Raw genomic sequence first — 13,678 nt, forward strand, 5'->3', positions numbered from 1 at the left:
TGCTTGATTCGATGCATCGCATGCTAGTATAAACTCCTTTTCAAAGTCTGGAAACAAAAGAACCGAACTTTCAGTTTTTCAAACGGTTTCTGACACTCGTCTGTCCACTCAAATTTCACACCCTTCTGTAACAATCGCGTCAACGGCTGTGCTAAATCTGCAAAATCCTTCGCGAACTTTCGATAGAAATTGAAAATTCCGATGAATGGCTGCACTTCCTTAACTGTTTTCGGTTCCCGAAAATCCCTTACAGCCTGTACCAATCTCGGATCTGTTCGCACTCCATCCTTACTGATAATATGACCCAAATATTTTACTTCTTCAAATGTAAAATGACACTTCTTCAGGCTCAACGTCCAATGAGCTGCTCTTAACCTCATAAAGACTTCCCTTAACCGCTGTCTATGTTGCTCCATACTACTTGAAAACACTACAATGCCATGCAAATAGACCAGACACTGCTGTGGTTTCAAACCCACCTAGACATTGCCTAGAAACCTCTGAAACGTTGCCGGAGCGTTTTTCAAACCGAATGGCATTCTGTTGTACTGCTAATCGCCTCCTGGTGTAGAGAAAGCAGTTTTTGGACGATAATCTGGAGCCACCTCTAACTGCTGATAACCACTTATCAAATCCATCGTAGAAAAGTACTGGCACTGTCCTAACTGATCCAAAGTCTCCTAAATGTTTGGAATGGGGTATGCGTCCGTTACTGCCTTATTATTGAGGTATCGGTAGTCACAACAGAACCTGTATTTCTATGATCCATACGTAGATTTTTTAGGCACAACGACAATGCCCGCTCCCCAGCAACTATTACTATGCTTTGTAATTTCGTCCGCCAGCTGCTGATCAATGAAATCCTCCACAATCGGCTGTATGGTTTACGGTAAACAGGTGCTTCATTCCCAGTTGGTATACTATGTTGAACTAATGGAGTCGCTGGTAACTACCCTTGCGGAAAGAACAAATCCTTAAATTCCCTCAATAATTCTTCCATATGCTCTCTTTCTCGTCCTTTCAAATGCTTAATTTTGTCACGCAGTGCAGTTCTATCGGCAGTTAGTGGTTGATCGCTTCGGCTACCTCTCGAACACCAGTCTTCGTCATCTGGCACATCCAAATTTGCCTCTAAATCTCCTTTCCTCAAATCCTCGTCTACAGCGCTAAAATTATCCACGTTCACGGTAACTTCTCGCCCGTCGATCCCCTCCTGTACGCCTACAACACTGCGTTTCACAAAACAACCCAGTGAACCCAAAACTTCATTATCCTCAAATGGTTCAATAACACACACCGCACCCACAGGTAGATTCGACTCCACACTTACCCAAAGCGACTTCCCGGTGCCACTTGACACACACTCATGCAAATTAAGCCTTAATGCTAATGTACATGGTTCAGTTGGTTTGTTCCTAACGTTGAACGCCCCTCTCGACAGCGCTGCACTGACAACAGTTTCCCCTAGCTGAAATAACATTCCACCGAGTTCCACAGTTCGTTGTCCAAGGTCAATTTTGGCATGATGTTGATGCAAGAAAGCTACTCCTAGGATCATGTCGTAGCCCTCGCTTACCCATGGTACTACCTCCATGCATGCATTACATCGGACTTTCTCTATTCGAAAGTCAACTGTCACCGACCTCAAAGGCGTGACCTCCTTATCCCCCACTCCACGCAACCTATTACGTGGTGCTTCTAGCTTCCTTCGTCCCATTATATTCCTAGTAGCCACTGACACTTGCGCCCCTATGTCCAATAGGATCTTAAACTTTTTAGTTCCTATGGATCCAACCACTGAACATTCCACCTCTGCATACGTATTCCTAGCATTTAAATTAAACGAGAGCTCCGTTAGGTGGGTCTTGGGCCCCCTCTGCCGTTTAACGATTGTCCACCTCTCCTATCTCCACTTCTCCATCCTCCACGCTGCTGATTTCCACTTCTTCCTTTATTCCTCGGTGACTGGGTACATTGCCTCCGCACATGTCCCGTACGCCCACGCTTATAACATTTTATACCTACTGTAAACACTGTTTGACTATCACGTAACCCCGCTGCCACGTCTATTTCCTCACATTGCATTGCCAGCTGAATGGACTAATACAAATCTTTAGGAGTCCCTTCACGCATTTTCGATGACATATGCGCCGGTAACCTCCTCAAAAATACATCAAGTACCCTTTGCTCAGCCTCCTGCAACAGAACACTATTCGCTTCATTGCTATGACCCAACTCATAAGTATACTCATTAATTTCCCTTATCCTGACCCCAAATTTCTCTACTGTCTCCCCCTGTCTCTTCGTCATTGTACTTAACCTCTCTCTAAAGAACCGAGAGCTATTCTGTTTCTTCTACCTTGTAAAACCCCTTCCTTTAACTGCTTAAACTGATCTGCCTTCCATAAGGCCTCAGAACACCTTACATATGTTTTCACTTCACGCGTTAATCTAATCTTCGCTACATGTAACAACTGTCACCAGACCAAACATCAATCACAGCAGAAATTTCCAAGTCCTCCACAAACGAACGCACATCCTCAGATGCCTTGCCAGAAAACGGAATAATCAGACTGGCAGCATCTGGATCAATCTCCTGCACCCTAGGCAACAAAGACTGATCAGATGCGGTTTCGCGTCCACTTCTAGACGTTCATTCATTTCTCAACTGTGTGTTGTCTGCTGTCAGTTGTGCACCGCTTCTGATTCCGACACACCTTGCGTTCTTGACTCTGCTTTTGTGTTGCTTTCGTTCCCAGTTAGTCCCAAAACAAAACATTTAAGTACAAGAACAACCTGACTTCCTACAACTCCTTATCATCACACACAGTATCATCCCAAACCCATACATAAGTAATTAAATGCCACGAAAAAAATAATAAATCTTACTGCCCCAAATACACTAACACTTACTCTGACAGCAAAAAATACTTTTCCCATGCAAAACATCTACAATGTGGCTTGCCGGAGCCATTCGCATAAAACACAAAAAGGCAAGAAAACATCCAATACTCAAAAGAAAACTGGTCAAAACTCACCACTTCTTGTGATCGTATTGCATGCAGTGGGCTCGAATGTCATACTGTACAGACGACATCCGTTATTCTGACACCAAATGTATTGACGACTTCTGCCACTGAATATATCAGGATGACCAAATGTAGTCGGTGATGCCAGGGGGTGCCATAATAAAACTCGAGGAGAACTTTCCAAGTGATTTATTGTTTTTTAGCTACGGTGCCCTTGTCCCTCTTGGTCTGCATCACAGGGCCCCGCAATGCTCAGGAAGCACCCCAGCAGCCTGTGCAATGCAACGCTGTGTCGTGCCGGCCTTCGCTGGCCCACTGAATTCCGATGATGTCAGGACGGCTGCTCCAGCAGCTGACTCAGCGCCCACCATCCTCATTGTATCAGTGCTGCTCCGACAGGAACCGTAGGCCTTCCCCACACTGCTTCTTCCTCTCTGGCATAGCTGAGATCGCGGTGGCAGGTAGCAACAAGCGCCCACTATCTGGCCTCCGAATTTGCAGTCCCCGCCTCGGGAAGTCCCCGGCGTGTTTTGGGAGCCGATACGGCTGCCCGCGGTAGCGAGCTGAAGAGTTGCCCGCTGCTGGTTGGCAGCAAACGCCACATTGGCCTTCGAGGGTCGAACCAATAACCCGCTGTGGGCTGGGATGCTGCCGCCCCATCTGTTGCTGTGTGTAGCCTGGTGGTATGATACGCCCTGCCGCCCAGGAGAGCTGACACATTTGAATGAATCTCGTTAGAAAACGGCACCTATATATACTCGGCTGAGTGCCTCTCTTTTGCTATTGCGCCACTCCAAGTCACATACGCACAACACTTAGGTTTGTCCCCTTCTGCCTTTGACTTGTGCCATGAAAACTGCTGTGTGTACCTTCTCCGGCAGTTCTACGCCCCTGTGGCCTTTATTTGCCTTTACAACTGCTGGTATGCGTAGCTCACTGTAATCCGGCCCGCACCTGGCTGTAACTTGTCCTCAGAATATCGCACAAAACTAACTTTCTCAATCCTAAACGGTGGTGCCACTACAGCACCAATTTCGGAATGAGTGGCAAACATATGCTCCATCCTGGTACCGTAAACGTTCAAAGAACTGAGAACATCCTTGGGAATGACCACTTACTACCATAGACATATGCCAAAAAGCACCTGAACTTCAGGCTCTGTTAATGGGCCTATTGAAAGGGAAGTATACATCGGCTCAAAGAATAGTAAAATGGATACTACAGCTTCTGCAGTTTTCAAGAAGATAAAGAAGTATGTGGCTCATGCAGTTTTGCAAATCCATATACAAAACATTTTATGGTGTTCACTGGCCATACCTCCCTGACCCCTGACAATGTTCTTTTTTTTCCAAGACAATGCACCTCAGGTCACTGCAGCAGTGTAGAGAAGGAACGTACATAATCACACTTCACAACTGACATACGGCATATTAGTGGCAGCAGCAATGTGGCTGTGGGTTACATTTCACACTGCTGTGAGAGGATAAAAGCCATACCTTAAGCTGTCAGCACATGGACCATGATTTCGAACGTCAACATTGAGCATGCCGAGTTCAATGTGCTGCTGAACGCTCAGAAACGACGCAGCTTGAGCGTACTGCACGTGTTCCCCAACATGGTATACGCGATAGCAGCAGCGGCGGTTGTCTGCTATAACTAGCTCGCAAATCGCATTGTTTTACGAAATTGAAAATGTGTAGAATTCCTACATTAGCTCCATTAAAATGCACATTTCCTCCCTTGTCCAGATGCTAGTCACGTTGTTCTGTCTATTGTATACATAAATAATAATTTCTTTATCCAGGAACATGATATAAGGGAATATGGAAAGAAGGGTCTAAAGTGCCCAGTCAGTAAGGACACCGGCTTATAAAACTTCCATTATAAATAGTGCAATGCAAATTTATTATAGTTCTCCAAATAGAACAAAAATTATTTCATCATTTTCACTTTTTAGTAAAACCCTAACTGATCACTGTTCCTATTCAGTAGCAGAATCTTTACAACATGTGAAATACAAAACTTGAAACAATAAAATGCAAAATGTCTTACTGCAGGTACTACAAGCTGCCTTGTAAATAAAGCCAATCGAATAAATTCACTGCTCAGAAAGAGTGCACATATAATTACATAACATCGAACATTTTAGAATATTCTTCTATTAAACTAATAAAAACGTATCAGAACGTATTAGAATACATAGAGGTTGGTAAAAATAGTATGTGGATCCAGTGGGATCCGAATCAGCCACAAATCATTTTACACTTCACAAAAACTACACTTTTACCCCTACTCTGTATAAATTGCGACTACGTTTGACATCTTACAATCTCCTGAAAGCTTTAATCACAGATATATTGGTAACTTATATTCAATTATAATAAGTTGTTCAAAGAACAATGCATTTATGATCGATCTTCATTATCGTATTGCCTTGAAACGCTATACTTCCGTAATATGCAAGCTGCAATAACGCCTGAAACATCGAGATGACGTTTCCCTTGGTTTTATTACAACAAATTGTACAATAAACGACAAGTTTTCGAGATACGCGGAATTTGCTGGTGCTTCGAGAGGGCATGTATCCATATGGGCTTCATCTGAAAGCCAAAATGAAGTCTCATCTGAAATAGGTGGCAGTAGTGGAGCTACCTGCGTACCACCCCACATTGCATTGTTGCCAGATGTATTCAAGATGGCGGCTATGAAGTCATCCAAGATGGCGTCGTGTAGACTTCGCGACAGCGCATGATGTCATTCAAGATGGCAGATTTTGCCGGAAGGTAGGTCAGTTGGGCTACCTCCACTAACCTAGCCCTCCAGATAAAATAGCTAGAAGTACAAATTCCAACAGGATAATGCATCACTCCTAAGAAAATCGGTGGAAAACAAGTCACTTGAGAAACTTCCTGGCAGATTAAAACTGTGTGCCGGACCGAGACTCGAACTCGGGACCTTTGCCTTGCGCGGGCAAGTGCTCTACCAATTGAGCTACCCAAGCACAAATCACGCCCCGTCCTCACAGTTTTACTTCTGCCAGTACCTGGTCTCCTACCTTCCAAACTTAACAGAAGCTCTCCTGCCCTTCGCAAACAATTCCTAATTTTCCCAAATAATTTCATTACAGACCTGCAAAGTGCTCCTATATGCCAGCCAATGTGACCGAGCGGTTCTAGGTGCTACAGTCTGGAACCGCGCGACCTCTGCTGTCACAGGTTCCAATCCTGCTTCAGGCATGGATGTGTGTGATGTCCTTAGGTTACTCAGGTTTAACTAGTTCTAAGTTCTAGGGGACTGATGACCTCAGTAGTATAGTCCCATAGTGCTCACAACCATTTGAACCATTTTTTTGCTCCTAAATAATACAGAACATTGATGTGTAGACAGCTGGCAGAGGTGGCCGAGCGGTTATAGGCGCTTCAGTCTGGAACTGCGCGACCGCAACGGTCGCAGGTTCAAATCCTGCCTCGGGCATGGATGTATGTGATGTCTTTAGGTTAGTTACGTTTAAGTAGTTCTAAGTTCTATGCGACTGATTACCTTAGATGTTAAGTCCCATAGCGCTCAGAGCTATTTGAACCATTTTTGACGTGTACACAGGTAAGTACTCGTAAACTGTTCAAATAGCACATATCACAGCCTACAAACATGACTGCAAAATTTGCAATCAACGCACGCAAGCACCCTCCATCACACCCTGTCCACAGGACCGCGAATTGACTCGGCCGTCAGCTGTCTGACCACGCACAGGCCCACGCTCGGGTCCCGCAAGCATGAGCCGGCCAATTCCCTTTCATAATTCGTTTCTGACAAATTCCTATCCAAATACGTGTTCACCTATACACCGGTTCAGACGCCCCCACGACGCACACAGCTGCGAAGCGACGTCTGACTCATGTGAAAGTTCCCCCTAACAGAACATACGAGCTGCGTTCAGACGTGCATACCCGCGAAACGTCCGCCTCGCGACTCGCCATCTAAAATTTTCTCAGTCATATTCTTACGTCACATGCCTTTGTAAACAATAACAGCCGGATCCACCTCTTGGCGATTCTGTACTGCCCCAGAAATACTTACGCTCTCTTTCTTCATGGCTCAGCTTGTATGCTCGCAAATTATTGCCCTAACAGAGCCTGTTTACGAAAATACGTAACATCGAATTCACTAGTCCCAGCGCACCTAACGTGATACCCTTCCTGCTCTCAACATATTCAAACGTCCTCAACGCTATGTAGAGGCTCTTATATCCCAGCACAAAGGATGTGAATCAATCGAGCATTATTTTTCCATCTTATCGAATTTACCCATTGAATTACTGATACCTCCGGTATCAAAGCCCTGTGCGCCTTTTTTCCTTCTGCAGATGAGACTTTCAGCGGGTATTTTACACTGACTACCATATTGCACCGTCAATTAAACCTCGCAAAATGCTATACATATCGTCAAATATGGAAAGACTCTTACTCAATTACACTGCTCTCCCACTGAGGAGAGAAGCTTGAATATTCAGCTACAACAGATACACGATAGAATGAACTCCAAGTCGTATATTTCAAGGGAAGAGTGTCACATACATTAAAGTACATAAACGTGCACTAACGTGCACTAACCTGCGCTAACGTGTACTAACGTGCACTCGTTTCCCATCGGCACAATTATTTACTGTTGCTGCTCCGAACCTGCTTCCTTGCTTGCTCGCCTTTCTACACATATCTCCAGACTCGGGCATTACAATAACACACATATCTTCACCATAATAGTATACCATTTTCGCAGTGCTTCTCCATATCAAGCATCAGGCAACATCCTGCCGATCGCTAGCACAATATAATTTCCACGATATAGACTGGAAATTATTCCTCTACAAATCCCAAACTATAGCGAGGTGCAGCGTGCTGCAAACCACCGAGTAACTAGAAACAAATAATGGAAACCTCATATTTCCACTCTCGAATACCGATGTCGAGGATGTAACAGATTCCAAATCACTCCTATAATTTACAAGCAAACTAAGGTCTTTCCCAAGTCTAAAGAACAGGCAAACGTGTCTTCCATATGCTAGAAGCACACACCACAATCGATCTTCTCTCAACTAAATAAAGGCGCGAAATGTGTAGAGGCAGTCAACCAAACAATTTACATGGGAAGGAATAACGACGGTCCAGCGCAAACGCACCTCCATGCACAATCTTCTCTTATTTCTGCTTGATGACGAATGCCGCCTGACACATACTATGTATTAGTTCGCTATTCGGTTGTCTAGAGGACGGCAGAGTTAACTCTGATACATTACTACACTCCAACAGGCCTCTGCATTCAGACGGCTGCTGCCGTTAACGGGAAACGTGAATCTTTCCCACCACAGTCTATGCATACATGGAATCATTCTAGAAAACCGGTCACATATATCTTTTATCATTATACCGTGACGGCAGAATTGTACGGCCGTAGCGGAATGCTGACGGGAATGCAATCCGAGTTGCGCGCCGTGGCGTGTACACAGCCACAGGCTACGAAGAACAGTCTGAGAACGGCCAGTTGCGAACATGTATCGCTCTCGACGAAGTGATGACGGGTTACCAGATGAGCGTAATGCATTGTTGCACCGTGTTTATTAATAAATGGTAAAACGAAGTTTCCCGTGTTCCACTTTCTGCACTACCCGGAACTACCGCCCATGCATCCCATCCTAACAGCAAGTGGACGCAATAACATTTTACTAAGCCGTCCAAAAGACCCCGTTAGAATACTAACAATTAAATGTGACGATCGCGGTCTCAATTTAACGGCATTCGACAATGAACTAAGTATCGGAAATAAACCCTGCTGTCGGCAGTGCATCTGCAAATAGAAATATCACTACCATTCTCATGACTTGACATACTCTTCAAATGGTTCAAATGGCTCTGAGCACTATGGGACTTAACATCTATGGTCATCAGTCCCCTAGAACTTAGAACTACTTAAACCTAACTAACCTAAGGACATCACACAACACCCAGTCATCACGAGGCAGAGAAAATCCCTGACCCCGCCGGGAATTGAACCCGGGAACCCGGGCGCGGGAAGCGAGAACGCTACCGCACGACCACGAGCTGCGGACCATACTCTTCCCTTTGCTAAGTAAATCTAGCTACGACATTACCTCTGAATGAGGTGGTTTTTTTGTCCAGACAAATACCGAGATGGAGATGTAGGAATGTGTATTATCAGACCAACACGTAGCCTACGATGCAACCTCGTGATAAAATCGGTGAATTTTGAAAGTCATTCGGCTAAGGAACGCGGTATGTGACAAGTATTTGCAACTCCCTCGCGCCGCTAGATACGTATCCAGTATGTGTAACGTATTCTGTCTCGATACCATGTCAAAGGCCACAGGGGGCGTTTCTTGTGATTTACACTATAGCACGTGGGATACGATCATTCTCCTAGAGGTGATGAAACTTTTAACTACCCTCTGTAGTGTATCAATACGAGTGTATTTAATAGGTTCTTTCCACCCAGGGAACAGTAGCAGCAGCAGTTTGACAGGCAAATTCAGTGAGGGACGATGTATACCATTAGAAATGCTTGCAGGGCTGCACGCTGTGCCACTACTCTGGGAAGCATTGCGAAGTCTCCCTCTATCTCTTTCTCTGTCCTTCTCTCTCTCTCTCTCTCTCTCTCTCTCTCTCTCTCTGCGCTGGACCCCCAACGCAGCTTTGCGTCATCGTGCGAATAATGGCGTCTATGTGAGTTCTACATCGGATGAAGTTATTTGAACTTCTATAGTTGTTAATTTTTCTCTGTTGTGAAGCGGGGGGGGGGGGGGGCGGGCGAGGGGTGCTTAGAGAATAACGATGATATTATGTTGGACTGATAGATTTGAATGGACGTGGGTCTGTAGAGTACTTGTACGTAGTTTGGGAACGATCCACAATGCGCACATTCCCGCCGAATGGTCAAAACACGGTCCTGTCGCACTGACTCAGTTCGCTCTGTTTCTAGACGACTTCTGCTCAGTTCCGAGTTAAAATGGAATGATCACATGCGCAAAGCTGTAGAAATGGAAGCAGTTGCAATATATGTAGGGACTGACAAAGACCATGTTGCAGTTTTACTGTAGCAGATAGGTTCGAGACAGGTGACTCGGTTCGCGATATGAGAGCGCCAGAAATATGATTCACTTGTGGTTGTGATCCAGCGCAGGTATATGGCTGAATTGGAGGACCTGATTCCAAATCATAGACATCATTTCTAGCGGATAGCGTAACACTAGAGGTGTGAAAAGCTAGTGTACATTTCTTACGACCTCAATAAGCAAACGATTTACTACTGTTTGTGGCCCTTCTCAATCAGACATCGCCTTTAACTCAGTTGATATACAGGGTGGTCCATTGATTGTGACCAGGCCAAATATCTCAAGAAATAAGCATCATACGAAAAAACAACAAAGAACGATACTTGTCTAGCTTGTAGGAGAAACCAGATGGCGCTACGGTTGCCCAGCTAGATGGCGCTGCCATAGGTCAAACAGATATCAACTGCATTTTTTTACAATAGGAACCCCCATTTTTTTATTACATATTCGTGTAGTACGTAAAGAAATATGAATGTTTTAGTTGGACCACTTTTTTCGCTTTGTGATAGATGGCGCTGTAATAGTCACAAACGTATGGCTCACAATTTTAGACGAACAGTTGGTAACAGGTAGGTTTTTTAAATTAAAATACAGAACGTAGGTACGTTTGAATGTTTCATTTCGGTTGTTCCAGTGTGATAATGTACCTTTGTGAACTTATCATTTCTGAGAACGCATGTTGTTACAGCGTGATTACCTGTAAATACCACATCAATGCAATAAATGCTCAAAGTGATGTCCGTCAACCTCAATGCATTGGGTAATACGTGTTACGACATTCCTCTCAACAGCGAGTAGTTCGCCTTCCGTAACGTTCGCACATGCATTGACAATGCTCTGACGCATGTTGCCAGGCGTTGTCGGTGGATCACGATAGCAAATATCCTTTAACTTTCCCCACAGAAAGAAATCCGGGTACGTTAGATCCGGTGACTTGCAGGCCATGGTATGTTGCTTCGACGACCAATCCACGTGTCAGGAACTATGCTATTCAAAACCCCTTCAACCGCACGCCAGCTATGTGCCGGACATCCATCATGTTGGAAGTACATCGCCATTCTGTCATGCAGTGAAACATCTTGTAGTAACATCAGTAGAACATTACGTAGGAAATCAGCATACATTGGACCATTTAGATTGCCATCGATAAAATGGGGGCCCATTATCCTTACTCCCATAATTCTGCACCATAAATTAACCCACCAAGGTCGCTGATGTTCCACTTGTCGCAGCCATCTTGGATTTTCCATTGCCCAATAGCGCATATTATGCCGATTTACGTTACCGCTGTTGGTGAATGATGCTTCGTCGCTAAATAGAACACGTGCAAAAAATCTCTCATCGTCCCGTAATTTCTCTTGTGCCCAGTGGCAGAACTGTACACGTCGTTCTAAGTCGTCGCCATGCAATTCCTGCTGCATAGAAATATGGTGCGGGTGCAATCGATGTTGATGTAGCATTCACAAATCCGACGTTTTTGAGATTTCCGATTCTCGCACGATTTGTCTGCTACTGATCGCGGATTAGCCGCGACAGCAGCTAAAACACCTACTTGGGCATCATCACTTGTTGCAGGTCGTGGTTGACGTTTCACATGTGGCTGAACACTTCCTGTTTCCTTAAATAACGTAACTATCCGGCGAACGCTCCGGACACTTGGATGATGTCGTCCAGGATACCGAGCAGCATACATAGCACACGACCGTTGGGCATTTTTATCACAATAGGCATACATCAACACGATATCGACCTTTTTCGCAATTGATAAGCGGTCCATTTTAAAACGGGTAATGTATCACGAAGCAAACACCGTCCGACTGGCGGAATGTTACGTGATACCACGTACTTATACGTTTGTGACTTTTACAGCGCCATCTATCACAAAGTGAAAAAAGTGGTTCAACTAAAACATTCATATTTCTTTACGTACTACACGAATATGTAATAAAAATTGGGGTTCCTATTTTGAAAAAAAACGCAGTCGATATACGTTTCACCTATGGCAGCGTCATATAGCGCGCCAACCATAGCGCCATCTGGTTTCCCCCTTCAAGCTAGACGAGTTTCGTTCTTTGTAGTTTTTTCGTTTGATGCTTATTTGGTGAGATATTTGGCTCGGTCACTATCAATGGACCACCCAGTGTAACAGAACCTCTGATATGGTATCAAGACAGAATACGTTACACATACTGGATACATATCGAGCGGCGTGAGGGAGTTGCAAATGCCGGTCACATACCGCGTTCCTTAGCCGAACGACTTTCAAAATTCTCCGATTTTATCACGATGTTGCATCACGGGCTACGTGTTGGTCTGATAATACAAATTCCTGCGATCACCGTCTCGGTATTTGTCTGGACAAAAAAAAAAAAAAAACACCTCATTCAGAGGTAACGTCGTACCTAGATTTACTTAGCAAAGAGAAGAGTATGTTAAGTCATAAGAATGGTAGCGATATTTCTATTTGCAGAGCCACTGGCCGGCCGCAGTGGACGAGCGGTTCTAGGTGCTTCAGCCTGGAACCGCGCGACCGCTACGGTCGCAGGTTCAAATCCTACCTCAGGCATGGATGTGTGTTTTGTCCTTAGGTTAGTTAGGTTTAAGTAGTTCTAAGTTCTAGGGGACTTATGACCTCAGATGCTAAGTCACATAGTGCTCAGAGCGATTTGAACCAAGGGCCACTGCCGACAGCAGGGTGTAATTCCGATACTTCACTGGTTGTCGAATGCCGTTCAATTGACATCGCGATCGTAACATTTAATTTTAAGTACAATAATAAAAAATATACGTGACCGGTTTTCTAGAATGATTCCGTGTGTGTACAGCCTGTGGTGGGAATGATTCATGTTTACCGTTAACAGCAGCAATCATCTGAATGCAGAGGCCTGTTGGAGTGTAGTAATGTATCAGAGTTAACTCTGCCGTCCTCTAGACAACCGAATAGCGAACTAATACATAGTATGTGTCAGGCGGCATTCGTCATCAAGCAGAAATAAGAGAAGATTGTGCATGGAGGTGCGTTTGCGCTGGACCGTCGTTATTCCTTCCCATGTAAATTGTTTGGTTGACTGCCTCTACACATTTCGCGCCTTTATTTAGTTGAGAGAAGATCGATTGTGGTGTGTGCTTCTAGCATATGGAAGACACGTTTGCCTGTTCTTTAGACTTGGGAAAGACCTTAGTTTGCTTGTAAATTATAGGAGTGATTTGGAATCTGTTACATCCTCGACATCGGTATTCGAGAGTGGAAATATGAGGTTTCCATTATTTGTTTCTAGTTACTCGGTGGTTTGCAGCACGCTGCACCTCGCTATAGTTTGGGATTTGTAGAGGAATAATTTCCAGTCTATATCGTGGAAATTATATTGTGCTAGCGATCGGCAGGATGTTGCCTGATGCTTGATATGGAGAAGCACTGCGAAAATGGTATACTATTATGGTGAAGATATGTGTGTTATTGTAATGCCCGAGTCTGGAGATATGTGTAGAAAGGCGAGCAAGCAAGGAAGCAGGTTCGGAGCAGCAA

This window comes from Schistocerca americana, chromosome 4, assembly GCF_021461395.2.
Source record: "Schistocerca americana isolate TAMUIC-IGC-003095 chromosome 4, iqSchAmer2.1, whole genome shotgun sequence".
Classification (NCBI taxonomy): domain Eukaryota; kingdom Metazoa; phylum Arthropoda; class Insecta; order Orthoptera; family Acrididae; genus Schistocerca; species Schistocerca americana.